This window comes from Myodes glareolus, chromosome 21 (assembly GCF_982192425.1).
Source record: "Myodes glareolus chromosome 21, mMyoGla1.1, whole genome shotgun sequence".
In the NCBI taxonomy this organism is placed as follows: domain Eukaryota; kingdom Metazoa; phylum Chordata; class Mammalia; order Rodentia; family Cricetidae; genus Myodes; species Myodes glareolus.
In genome coordinates, this window is record NC_142046.1 from 13,035,058 (window position 1) to 13,048,858 (window position 13,801).

Genomic DNA, 13,801 nt, shown 5'->3' on the forward strand with positions numbered 1-13,801 from the left:
GAACCGCGGGGCCCGGCTGACCGGTGAGACTGAGACGGCAGGGCGAGCCGCGGGAGGCCCGGGCTGCGGCCCCGCCTCCGCCCCGCTGGCGGCCGGGGGAGGCGCCCAGGCGGCGCACACGCCTCCGCACCTGGCGCCCCGCGGCCTGCGCAGGTGAGGCCCCGGGAAGCGGAAGCCACCTAAACGACCGCCCGGACTCCGCAGGGACCTCTCCGGGAGGCGCTGCGGGTCAGGGAACGTGTACCGTTCGGCCTTCGGCTCAGTTCTGGGACCCACGCTGCGCCTGCCCTGACCGAGCCTGAGGCGCCTTGCGACCCGGCCGGGTGGCTTCTGCCTCATCCAGCACCCCAGGAGCACAGCGGCGCCGTCGCCCGCACCTCCGAACGCTGCCGGCAGAGCCCGACGCAAATCGGCGCCGCTCGGAGAATACCGAAGCCCGGGCGCCCGCCGAGTACGGCCCGAGCGCGGCAGGGGCGGGGCACTCGGGGCTCACAGCCCACCTGTGATTGGACGGCCCGACTGTACGAACATGAATTTCTATTGGCTGACTGTGGCGTGGGGCAGGACTCGCGGAGGCAGAGCCGGTTCGGGGCGCTCGGATTGGTGAGCTAGCAGAGCGGGACCCGCCTCCTTGAGGAGAGCCTGGGTGGGGGTGAAGGGGATGGAGAGGGGTGGGAGGTCGCGGGGTGGGGGGTTGGCGTAGGCAGGAACGGGAGGAGAGCGCGCGCGAGCCCAAGAGAAGGAGAAACAATGACTTGGAGAAATCATCTGGAAACTAAGGCTGGGACGGCCTGCCCGGGTCCCGCCAAGACCCGAGCTCGTTGAGCAATGAAGCAGGCTAAGGAGGTAGTGAGTCCCCCTATTTCTCAGAAAGACGACCCTCTGAGAGGTGACCCAAGCAGGTCGTTCTCGCCTCTGAATTGACAACGTCTGCCCTGGAGTTGGAGTTTGTGAAGATCCCGTGGAGCCCTGCAGCCTTGTGACCCAGCTTGCCTCGTTCCAAGCTGTTATCTAAGCCTTTTGTTCTTCAGTTTCTGGGATAGTTAGGGCTAGATTAACTGCTCTGGAGGCGGAGGATTCTTTGGGGAGCCTCGTACTATTCAAACCATCGGTGTTTTGTAATTCTTTTTATCCATTCCGCCTGTGTGTAGGGGCTCTGCCCTGATTCTAGCAGGAACCCAGTGGGTGGGCTTCTCTTCTACCCCTCCAATCAGACCGAATCACAGAGGGGGCTACAGTCAATTGAAGAGCTCAAGTAGATATGTCGGGGGAGGTCAGAGCAGGCATCTGGCAGGAAACTCAAAAGAAGGGCTCTGGCAAAGCAGTTCTAGCATCAGGGTACAGATACTCGCAGCCACCAGTCACCTACTGACCAGGCAGCGTGGTACTCATAAAGTTTTTAGCATTCTGATTTGAGAGAAAGGAAGATCGGGCTAGAATCTGGCACATTCTTGTACACCAGAATAAAGAGCAAGCTCCCTCTTTACTGTTTTTGTTTGTTTTTTGTTTTGTTTTGTTTGAGCTAGATAGTGACTTTCTTGCTCTGGCCTCAGGTAATGGGGAACGAGTGAGTGAGGCCATTTCTTGATTCCTGCAAGAAATAAGGCCTGTAGGACCTCACTGTGGAGGATTAAAGAGAGTGGAGTTGATTGGCATTCAAGATGCAAATTCTCTGCAGGACTTGATATGTTTGGACATGTGGATGAAGGCTCCCATTTCTGAGCTTGCATTTCAGTAGTAGCATGGGTGGCAATCTTGCCGCTCTTAATTGTCCTATAAAGTAGAAAACACAGTCAGATTGGAGAAAAATGAACCAATCCAGTCCTCCCTGATGTAGCTAGGCATCTCCTTTCATAGGTGAGGAAAGGGGGGCCTAAAGACTTTGTCTTTTTAAAAGTAAGTTACATTTATTTATGTGAATGGTCACATGTGGCACAGTGCCTAGGGGTCAGAGAGAAACTTAAGCTCTGTCCTTCTACCATGCGGGTTCTAGAGATTGAATTTAGATCATCAGACTGGGCAACGAGCACCGATAAAGGCTGAGTCTTCTTGCCACCTCTGGCTTTGGTTTTTCACTTATTGTTTGTTTGTTTGTTTTTGACAGGTTGGCCACAGACTGACTAGGTGGCTTGGGATAATCTTCCTGCCTTTATTGATTAAACCGTAGGATTGCAGGCTTGTACTTCCAAACCAAACTTAGCCTAGAGGGTTTAAATTCTTTGTCTGGGCTCTCAACCACCCCCCCCCCCCAGGCCTGTTCCATAGGTGAAGAGCCTGTGGCTACCTGAGTCCCTAGTGGGATTTCTCAATCAACCAAGGATGTCTGGAGTCTTAACTAGCTCCTCGGTTTCAACTGTGTGTAACTTTGGGCCACGCCAACAGGAAACAGAGTAAGCTTTGCTACCAGGCTTGGCTCCATTTGACTCTGTACAGTCTAAAGGCCCGGAACCCAGGAAGTGTCCCTTCTCACTTCCCAAATGGTGCAGAAAGTGTGGTACCAGGACAAGATGCATGATTTGGTGTGAGACAAACCCTAGTTAGAATCCTGGCTCTGAGCTGGGTGTGGTGGTGCACGCCTTTAATCCCAGTACCTGGGAGGCAGAGGCAGGTGAAGCTGTGTGAGTTCAAGGCCAGCCTCAACAGAGGGAGTTCTGAGACAACCAGGGCTACGCAGAGAAACCCTGTGTCAAAAACAGTCCTAGCTCTGTGGTGCTTTGGCATGGGGGCTCAGTTTGTGACCTAGGCTCAGGACCTACAAGTGGCAGTGGGTCCTCCTTGTAGTGAGGACTGTGTGCTTTGGAGCCCACAGAACTGAGCTCAGAATCTAGCCAGCATACCATTGGTAGTTTGAAGTACACAAGCTTGGGTGAAGCTTCGCATGCACAGAAGAGAATGCTAAAGAACTTCCGAGAGAGGCTAGCCTTGGCTGCCTGCTCTCAATACTCCAGCAAATGAGACAAGAGTGAAAAGTAGGTTTATCCAATGTGGTTACATTGGGGAAAGGAATGAGTAAGCCCAGTGACTTCCCAAGTCCCTAGGCTACTGACATAAGGTTTAGGTTGAAAATAGAGGGCAAGGGTTATAGGCAATGGAGTGCCTTCACTTCTGCCAGGATGGTTCCACTCCAAATGTAGTAGTGACGCTGATGCGTGCCCAGGACTCGGTAGCCTGAAGCTGGAGGATCCCACCAAGATTAATACTATCTTAAAAAGAGAGAAGGGGGATGGGGAGGAAAGGGACATCAAAGGAGACACCTTCAACTTTCCTATCTATGAGCTGTCATTTCTTCCCTTGCAACTTTTTTAGACTGTGCCCAGGAAAGACTCAGGACTAGAGGGATGGGGAGCTGAGCAAGTGTTCTATGGGAGGTTACCCCAGTTAGCAACCCTTACTGCTCTACATTGTTGAGGCCTTGACCAGATGAATAAGGAACCTAACTGATGCCACGCAGGACCATTTCAGACAAACAGCCCTGGGGGAGGGGGGGGGAATCTAGGGAGACTGTCAGAGCTGGAGGTTCTGACTCAGATGTGCTGGCCAAGGGATGCCTGCTAGAGATGTCATCTCAGCTGAGACTTCGGTAATTCGGGGACCCAGGCATGTGATGCACTGGGGGCAGAAGTACAAGTTTGCATATTTAGGGAACTCTATGTGACTGGAAATGGGATAAGAAGGGGTAGAAGGAGGGTTGAAGCAGGGGGGGCACTAATTACAAAGGCCCTTGAGGGCCTTAAAGTTTAGAGTTTACTGTAAACACAAGGGGGACCCAGATACGGTGACACACTTTTGTCATCCCAGAACCTAGAGGCTAGAGCATTGCTGCAAGTTGGAGGTCATCCTGGTCTGCAAGGCAAGTCCCAGGCTGGCCAGGGCCATGTAGCAAGACACAAGGACAGAGATGAGAGGCTGAAACCTGTGGGTAGTTCTTGCGGACCAGGAGTCGTGCCACTGAGGGCTGGAGAGGTGGCTTAGCAGAAGCGCTTGCTGCACATGAGCCTGGTGGCCTCAGTCTGAGCCCCAGGACCTGTGGTGGAGAAACAAGACTGACTCCTGGAACCTGTCTTAGTAGAGGTTAAGAGGAAAACTGGAGGGTCAAGCTGCAGATCTTTAGAACTGCTTGGAAGAGGAAGCCAGAAAAGAGAGAAAAGGCCATGCCTTGAGTTAGGCTGCTATAGAGGTCAGCCACAGGGCCTACCAGCAGCCTCGGAGCAGAAAAGGGAATTTAGGGAATTTTAGACAAGGAGCAAAGCTGAAGTGTTAGGAAAAGCTTGCTTAGAGAGTGAAGAAAAGGATCAGTTGGGCAGATTTACAAGGCTGCGTGACTGTGCCTCTCTAAGTGACTATTAAATAAAGTTTTTCTGTATCTTTACTTTTTATGTGTATGTGTGTTTTACCTGCATATACATCTGTGCACCACATTTGAGCCTGGTGCCCGAGGAGACCAGAAACGCACATCCAACCTCCTGAAATGGAAGCTACAGATGGTTAGGAGCTACCTTGTGGGTGCTCCGAATTGAACCTGGAAGAACAGCCAGTGCTCTTGACTACTGAGCCATCTCTCTAGCCCCCCAGATAAATTTTTGAAAATTACTCAAAGTCCTGGTCAAGAATAAAGAGAGCAAGAAGGACATCCCACCCATTGAATATTCTCAATGTTTTTTTTAATTTGATTGAATGCCTTCTGCAGGGCTCTTGATTAGATTTAAGTGAAGGTCAGCAAGGGTTCAGGCATGGGAACGGAGTAGGCAGGAATGAAGAAATTTAGTGTGACCACAGCTGTCAGAACAGAAGAGCAACCAGCGGAAACAGGGACTCCATAGAGGCTCTTCACTTTCTGGGCCAATGAGGTTTTTTTTTGTCAACTTGACACAGACTAGAGTCATCTGGGAAGAGAGAACCTCGGTTGAAAAAATGCCTTCTCCAGACTGGCCTGTAGACAAGTCTGTGGGGCAGTTTTTTGATTAACGGTTGACAGGAGAGGGCCATGCCCACTGTGGCAGGTGGTCCTGGGTTGAGGAAGCCATGGGAAACAAGCTGGTCTCTGCCCCAAGTTCCTATCATGGCTTGCCTCAGTGGTGAAGTGGAAACCAAGGAAACCCTTTCCTTCCCAAGTTGCTTTGGTTATGGTCTTTATCACAGCAATGGAAAACCACCTAGGATACCATCTCTGGCCATGGGTGTACTCTATGGGCACCTGCCACCTCAGCACACACCAGCCTCCTGCTGTTGTTGACAGCTCTCTGTCCCCTTATAGCAGGAACTGCACAGTCAAACACTTCACCCCTGGGGTCCTTTTATCCATTCCTAAACCTTCCACACAATACATGTTCCTAAACCGTAACCAAATGCATGCGTATGTGTATGTGGAGGTATAGGTGGATGGGTACATAGTGAACAGATATAGGAATGGATGCGTGCATGGGTGGATGGATGGACAGGTGGACATGCCTTGCTGGTTAGATGAGTGACTATATTTCCACTCCTCAAAATAATCGTTCAGAGTGATAAAGGTTATTGGGCTAGACTGTTCAGTGGGTAAACATGCTTTCTATGTGAGCCTGATCATGTTTGAGTCCCAGAAGAACAGACAGACTCCTGAAAGCCGTCCTCTGATGCCTCCATGAGTACGCCATGGCATGCATGCTCCTACACTCACACTTACCACACACACAATCATTTTTTTAATTTAACAATTTAATGTGTATAGTTCCAGTCATTGTGGAGGCTGAAGCAGGAAACAGATCCGGCTAAGAGTTCCAGGTCAGCTTAGTTAACAAGCAGGACCCCAACATCAAAAAAAAACCTTTTGTGCAGAATTCCTTTTGTTTGAGAGAAGGGTTTTGCTATGTTCCTCTGGTTGGCCTTGTACTTGCTATGTAGCCCAGAGTGTCCTCAAACTCACAGTTGTCCTTCTGCCTCAAGCATCCAGAGTGCTGGGATTATAAGCATGTGTCTCAATACCCATCTCTCATATTCCTTTCACAAATGACCCAACTGTAACACTTCCACGTGCATGGGAAGATCCATACACAAACCAGCCTGGCTCACATAATGAGCTTTAGGCTGCCAGCACTACATAGTGAGGCTGTCTACAAAGAAACGAGATAGCCCGGCATGCTTGTATTTCAAGGAGATACTGGGAGGAAGGAGGAGGCCACCAGGGCAAGGAATGTGCTTTATCCCCTGCTCCATCCTGGGCATTCAGTTCCAGAAGTGTCCTGTAGGCCTGGCACTGGTGGCACCCACCTTTAATCCCAGTACTCGGGAGGCAGAGGCAACCGGATCTCTGTGAGTTCGAGGCCAGCCTGGTCTACAGAGCGAGTTCCAGGACAGCTAAGGAGGTTGCACAGTGAAACCCTATCTTGAAAAACAAAAAACAAAGAAGTGTCCTGTGAAGGCAAGTGACATCAATGGGCTCCTGAGAGACTGTCAAGCAGGAGATTGGTGTGTGCTGAGGAGGAAGGTGGCCACGTTGCTCACAGAACAATGTGCAAATGACAAGCTTGGTTTTGGGGGGGGGGGGAAGGGCTACTTATGTGAATGTAGAAAAGGATCTTGGAGGGATACACCCAAAGGGTTGCTACCAGAAGCTTTCACCTGAGGAGAAGCTTTGGATAGAAAGACGTGCTTACTTGACTCATTCTTCCTGGCTCTTCTGGGTGGGGGTGTGGCTCGGTGGTAAAGCACTTACCTAGCACCGGGAGACTGAGTGCCAACACCACGCGTGTGCATGCACCCATACACATGTGCGCACACATATGCACACACACATATATATATATTCGTGCACACGCGCACACATGCAGCATGTATATGCACACACGTGTGTGCACGCACACAGACACACATGCATGTATACATGCATACACACACACACAGAGTTCATTCAGAGAAAATACTCTTGGCCTTTGTTTGCTTTTCTTTTTTTTTTAAATATTTATTTATTATGTATACAATATTCTGTCTGTATGTATGCCTGCAGGCCAGAAGAGGGCACCAGACCTCATTATAGATGGTTGTGAGCCACCATGTGGTTGCTGGGAATTGAACTCAGGACCTTTGGAAGAGCAGGCAATGCTCTTAACCACTGAGCCATCTCCCCAGCCCCCTTTGTTTGCTTTTCATAGTAGAATTTGTTGCTGTTTGAGACAGGATCCAGTACAGAGTCAGCTGCCCTCAGACTTGCCACTTAGCCAAAGACAACCTTGAACTTCTGATCTTCCTGTTTGTACCTCCCAGGCACGTCCCACTACATCCATTTTATTTGGTGCTGGGGTTGGAACCCATGACTCCATATTCTCAGCCAGCACTCTACAACTGAGCTACATCCCAAATCTGAATTAGTTTTTGCCATTTAACAACACACAGCTATAAGACTATGCCAGGCAGTGGCAGTGAACGTCTTTAATACCTGCACTCAGGAGGCTGAGACAAGTGGATCACTCTGAGTTCGAGGCCAGCCTGGTCTGCAGAGCTAGTTCCAGGACAGGCTCCAAAGCTACAGAGAAACCCTGTCTCTAATAAACAATGTATATCTGTTAAACAAAAGTCACGCCACATTTCTATCTCAGCCTGGTGTTTAGAGCCTTTTAGAAGCAACTGCTCTGACCCTCTGCCTGATAACACCACTCAATGTCCGCTTGCTCACGCATCCACACATCACAGTGACTGCTCCTGACTGTGTCCTCGTGGTACCAAACACACGAAAACGAGAGCCTAGGGTCCCGTTTGCTCTCCCCTGCCCAGGGCTCAGACAACACCTGGCCATAGTAATTGAAAGAAAGAAGTCGGGGGGGGGGGTGAGAAGAGGGAAGGGAATGATCAGAAGAGAGAGCCAGACAAGGAGGAACTAAGGTAGACGTGGTAAATGTCACTTGCCCAAATCCCCTTGAGGGCAGCCACCCAGCTGGCCCAGGCTCTGTCACTTGACCCCCAGCACAGAGCCTTCTTCTTACAGCCGTGCCACACCAAGCAGCTTCCTGGCCCAGCTTGCCAAGGGCAGTCGGTGCTGATTCACCGGTGACTGGGCTCCAATTATTTGCAGAACCGGAATGACAGCCGAGCCACCAAAGCAGCTGACCAAGGACATATTGATTTGTCCTGGGCTCCTTGCTGCCATCTGAGCCAGCCACACAAGGAGATAAAGACTCCAAAGAACTCGCCCACGGCAATCCACCCTGCTTATGCCTCCCACGGCCAAGTCCACAGTCCTTTGAATAATCTGCCAACTCTGCCCTTTTCAGCCCAAGCCTGACCATCACTCACAGGGAAGTCATGGTTCATAGCACGAGATCTGGAGTCAGCCATCCAGCGTCGGGCCCAAGGCTTACTGAGTCAAAGGGTGTTTGCAAATTTGCTGTTGAGTGATGCCCCCAAGCTGCCTCCTGGAAAGGCTGGACCCATGCTATTGGCATGTCCCACCAATGTGCGTGGACCAGGCACACTCCCGCCTCTCCCACCTTCCTAATCAGTTGGAATAAGCAAGCAAGAAAAGCAGTATTATTCTGCTTGCCTAGCTTTCTTCAGCATATTTTTCTATTTTTTTAAGCTATTTGTATTTTTTTTCTATGAATTTTCTACTTTCTTTCCTTCTTTTTTTTCTTTTTTTGAGGTTTTTTGTTTTGTTTTGTTTTGGTTTGGTTTTTTGAGACAGGGTTTCTCTGTGTAACAGTCCTAACTGTCCTGGAACTTGCTCTGTAGACCAGGCTGGTCTCAAACTCACAGGGATTCACCTGCCTCTGCCTCCTGAGTGCTGGGATTGAAGGCGGGTGCCACCACCAACCGGCCAGAATTTTCTGCTTTCATTGTCTATTTCCATTGTCTATTTCTAAACTGAGGTAATAATTTCTTATTTATTTGTAGTGATTTATTATATAATATAAATACCAATTGCTCTTATATATACACTAAAGTGTTGCTATCACTTATAGATTTGGTTTAGAGTTGTTTTTCCTTATAGGGACCTCTGACCAAGCCTGAGATAATTCCCAGGAGTCAATTGACTTTAGAATAGCCCTGGCTGTCCTGCAACTTGCTCTGTAGACCAGGCTGCCCTTGAATTCACAGAGATCCATCTGCCTCTGCCTCATAAGTGCTAGAATTAAAGGTACCCAGTCAAGGAGCCTAGGTTTTGACTTCCATGGTTTTGTTGTTTACTGCATTATTTATTCTTTGCTTATGTGTTTGTATGTGTGTGGGTGAGAGCACAGCACGGAGCGCATGTGGAGGCCAGAGGACAAACTTCAGGAGTCGGTTCTTCCACAACTGGACTCAGGTTGTCAGGCCTTTCACTGGTGAGCCAGCTCCCTCATTTTGTTAGGTTTTTTTTTGGTTGATGTTTAATAATTTGTTTATTTGTATTTTATGTACATTGGTGTTTTTGTCTGCATGTATGTCTGTGTGAGGTGTTGGATCCCTTGGAACAGGAGTTACAGACAGTTGTAAGCTGCTATGTGAGTGCTGGGAATTGAACCCAGGTCCTCTGGAAGAGCAGTTGGTGCATTGCTCTTAACCACTGAGCCATCTCTCCAGCATCTGTTTGTTTTTTATTCTTAGTAAGGTCTCATTGTGTATTCCTGACTGACCAGGAACTCATTATGTAGACCAGGCTAGTCTCAAACTCACAGAAATCCTCCTGCCTCTGCCTCTGCCTCATGAGCACTAGGATTAAAGGCGTTCACCGCCATGCCTTACTCCTGTTCTCTTTTTTAATTTCTTTCTGTTTGTTTGCATTATTTTTTTTAAAAACTGTGTCTCACCCATAGGTCAGGCTGGCCCCAGGTTGGCTACATTGAGAAGGCTAACCTTGAACTCCTGATCCTCCTGCCTCTACCTTCTGAGTGCTGGAAATTGTAGACATATGTTGTCATACCCAGGTCTAACAATTTTCAGCACTCAGAAGAGAGAAGCAGAAGGATCAGGAGTTTTTGATTTATGAGTATAAATAAAAGTTTTAGCCTGATGTAGCAAAAATGAGTCCTGATCCCTAGGGTGAGCCTGGGGTGTGATTGCACAGAGACCCATGGGGGTTTTCACAGAGCTGCCCATCTCTCCCTTTGACTCTTGGGGTCTACTTCACCTTCCACACCCCACTTCAGCTCTGGAAGGCCATCCCCTAAGGCCTACAAACAACCACCACGGGGCAAAGTGGCCCTGGTCACCCATGTTCCTAGCCAGGGAGGGCTGATCCTACTCTTAGGATGCTGTTCTTTGTACAACCCACAGATCAGGCCAGCAGCCCCACCCCTGACTCACAAGGGCCTCACCCCCTCAGCCCCCTGCTCCCCACTCCCGCCTTACAGGTCAAGCAGGGCCTTTTGTTCTTTCATGTCATTTTCCCAGGTGTATTTCACTATGTGCTTTGTGGTCAGGCTGCAGAAAAGTGTTGGCGGATGTGGCTCTCAAGGTGACTGACCATGTCTGGTGACAGTGGTTGGGCAGCAGGACCAGGAGCATGGGGACAAGAGAGGCTTGATGTGATGGAGTGTGGGTAATCAAGGCTGGTTTCTCTGAGGACGTAGAAGTCAGGTAGGGGAGGCAGCATTGATGGAGAGGAGACAGCTGGCTCGTACTAAGAGAAAGTCCAGAATCTTCCAGAGGAATGGGCAAGGCTAACAAGGAATACAGGCCCAATCCCACAATGCCACATTAACAATGCTGCATTTATCTGTGTAATGGGGAGCCATGAAAGGTATCAGGCAGGGGACGGTAAGCCCAAACCAGATCCATGTGGCTTTTAGGACTCAGAAGTTTAACCCCTTCACTCACCTTTCCTTTCTAGCTGCTGCCAGGTCTCAAAACACCTCCTGTATACACAGTTCCCTGGGCCTGCCTTCTTTCTGTCCAAGGTATGACCTGGGTTCAGAAGCCAGCCCGGCCACTCCTTGGCCCTGCGTCTTCAAGGAAATCATTAACCAGGACACCTTCTCTGCTCGGTTACATAAGGCACAGGGAAATGCGCATTCCACAGAGATGCCCAGGAAGTGGAGTGGGGGTGGGGTGGGGAATAGGTTGGCTGAGATCTCTCTTGGTCAGTCTAGTCAAACGCTAGGCCTCCTCCAAAGACACCTGCTCATCTTAGACTGGGTCTTCTGGATCCAGTGGCCAGATATGGGTTGCAGGCATGGAGCTTACATAACCTGGCAGGACCTTTCACCCAGTGATCAGGGCCGTGCTCACCATGGAGAAGCACTCCAGGGTCACTGCCCTGTCCTTCGACACTCGCACATACAGGCCACTTCAACCTTCGCTGAGCTCTGCCTGTTTACCTCATTCTTAGTCATAGTCCTCAGACTGCAACTCTTTTAAAACGCCGGCAGCGTGGTGGTGGCATGTCGTGCTGAAATGCGGGAAGGTGGGGACAGCGGGAGATAGAAGGGACAGGGAGGCGCAGATATGAATCAGGATACTGGCAACCTCTGTGCCTTCGACTCTGGAACCTGGAGCCAGCTGAGGCATTTCTGCGCTTCAGTTTTCTCACTCTGTGGTGCTACTAACCTTGTGGACCTGACAGTACCCAGGAAACTTAGACAGTCTATAGTGTAGAATGTACCCTCTGCATTATATGATGCGTATAAAGGGCCTTGTGAATTACCTGGAAACGGGAAGCACTCATCGGATGTCAGCTACTAACATTGACATAATATATAACATAACATAATAATACTGTGTTACTTGAGACAGGACTTTACAGAGGCCAGGCTGGCCTGAAACTTGATATAGAGCCAGAGATGCCCTTGGACAGATGACCACACTCCTGTTCCAGATGTGTGCCGCTGCACCCGGTTGGCAGGATGCTAAGGATCCAGCCTCAGGCTTCGTGCGCACTAGGCAAGCACTCTACCAACTCGCTAGGGAGAGCCCAGCCCTCAGTGCTGTAGCATGTGCTGTTTCTACTCATCCGACCCTCCCCAGGGACAGCAGGGAACTTGCACTATTGGGGTTTCCCAGCAATCCCAACTTTCTGATGGCCTGGATCTGGGTACCCTAAATTTTAACAATCTGCTTAAACTTAGAGTTCTGCTACCTCCCACATCTCAGCCCGCACTTGGGGAACCGTGGAGGGCAGGGCGGGGTTGGTCTTGTTCCAGGCCTTGTCCTCTGATTCTCCCCTTAGACCCAGAGACTCCAGACTCTGTACCCAGCCTCCCCTCAGTTAGCAAGGACCTCTTCAGCTTCAGGCTCTTCCTCCGCCCCTGAGTGAGCTTGGGCAAGTTGCTTAACCTCTCTACGCTTCCATTTTGGAGCTCTACAATATAAATCATCCTAGTCTATTTTGAAGGTGTTTGTGAGAAGTGAATTAAAAATTGAGGGTTAGAGAGATGTCCCAGAGGTTGGGAACATGGAGTACTCTTCCAGAGGGAACCAAGTTCAGTTCCCAGCACCCACATGGGAGATCACAATTGGCTGTAGCTCCAGTTCCAGGGAATCAGACATCTTCAGGCCTTCATGGACTCAGCACACACATGGTGCACAGACATACCTGCAGGCAAAACGCCCATATACACAATAAGAAATAAATTAAAATGTAAAAAAATGGAGTCCTCGCTGTATGTGCTAGGGTGCTGCTATAGGCACTGGAGAGAAAGGGGAGGTTTGTTACGGCAAGAGAGACCCAAATCACCTACCCATTGATACAGCCCCACAGCAGGATGGTGTCGCACACCCTGCTCTATTTAAAGATCTCGATGTTCCCTGCTGTGTTTGCTGGAAACAGTGGCAATACCATCCGTGTTTTGACCTCAGCCTGAATACTGTACCCTGCGATAATTAAGATCTGCTGTAATGCCAACTACAGCCTCCCAAAGCTACCCTCATCTTCTCCATCTCACACAGGGAATAAGGCCCAGGGAGGTTTCACCTGCCCTCGACCTAGGGCCTGTACAGCAGGGGCCAGAAAGTGACCACTGGACAGACGAGTAAGTGGGCAGCTGAGCTGGAGGACAGGAAGGAGTTAAAGCCAAGAGTCGGGAGCTCTGCAGCTCCCGGGGGCAGGAATAAGTTTCCTTATTAAAATAGTCTGTGGCTGCTGCAGCAGGCTGAGCAGAACATCCAGTTTGTGATGTGTGATGGGCATGTCCCCTTTCCTTGTGATGTGTGATGGCCGTGTCCCCTTTTACTTCTTCCTCCTTCTCAGAGCTGCTGGACCTTGCCCTTCATGGCACTTAGGAGCCTGCCCAGAGGCTAAGCCTGGGATTCCTGCATGGAAGCCTTCCTACTTCTCCTTTTTCTTTTTCTTTTCTTCCTTTTTTCTTCCTTCTTCTTTTATTTCCCCCCTGAGACAGGGTTTTTCTGTGTAGTTCTGGCTGTCACAGAGCTCACACTGTAGACCAGGCTGGCCTCGATCTCACAGAGCTCTCTGCCTGCCTCTGTCTCCCGAGTTCTGGGATTAAAGGTGTGCGCCACCACCGCCCAGCTGTAGGTCTCCTTCCACAGATGAGGAGACCGAGGCACAGAAAGGTAGCATGACCATTGTGCCTGGGTGTAGTCAGGGAATCATTGATGGAGCTCACTTCCAATCCAGAAAGTTCCCATTCTGAGCCTGAACTCTTGCCCAGAGCCGTGAGGGATGTAACTCGGTGAGAGAGCATTTGCCCAACAGGTCCTGTTTGACTCCTAACGAAGCCAGGAGGAATGAAGGAATATGTGTGGGCAGTGAGGTGATTCAGCCGGGAAAACCAGCAAGTGCCGCGTAGAAGAAAGAGAGGACTGACTCCCCAAAGCTGCCCTCTGACCTCCAGACATGTATGAATGAGCACACACCACACACAAATAAATAAAATGTAAACCATAAAAATCCTGA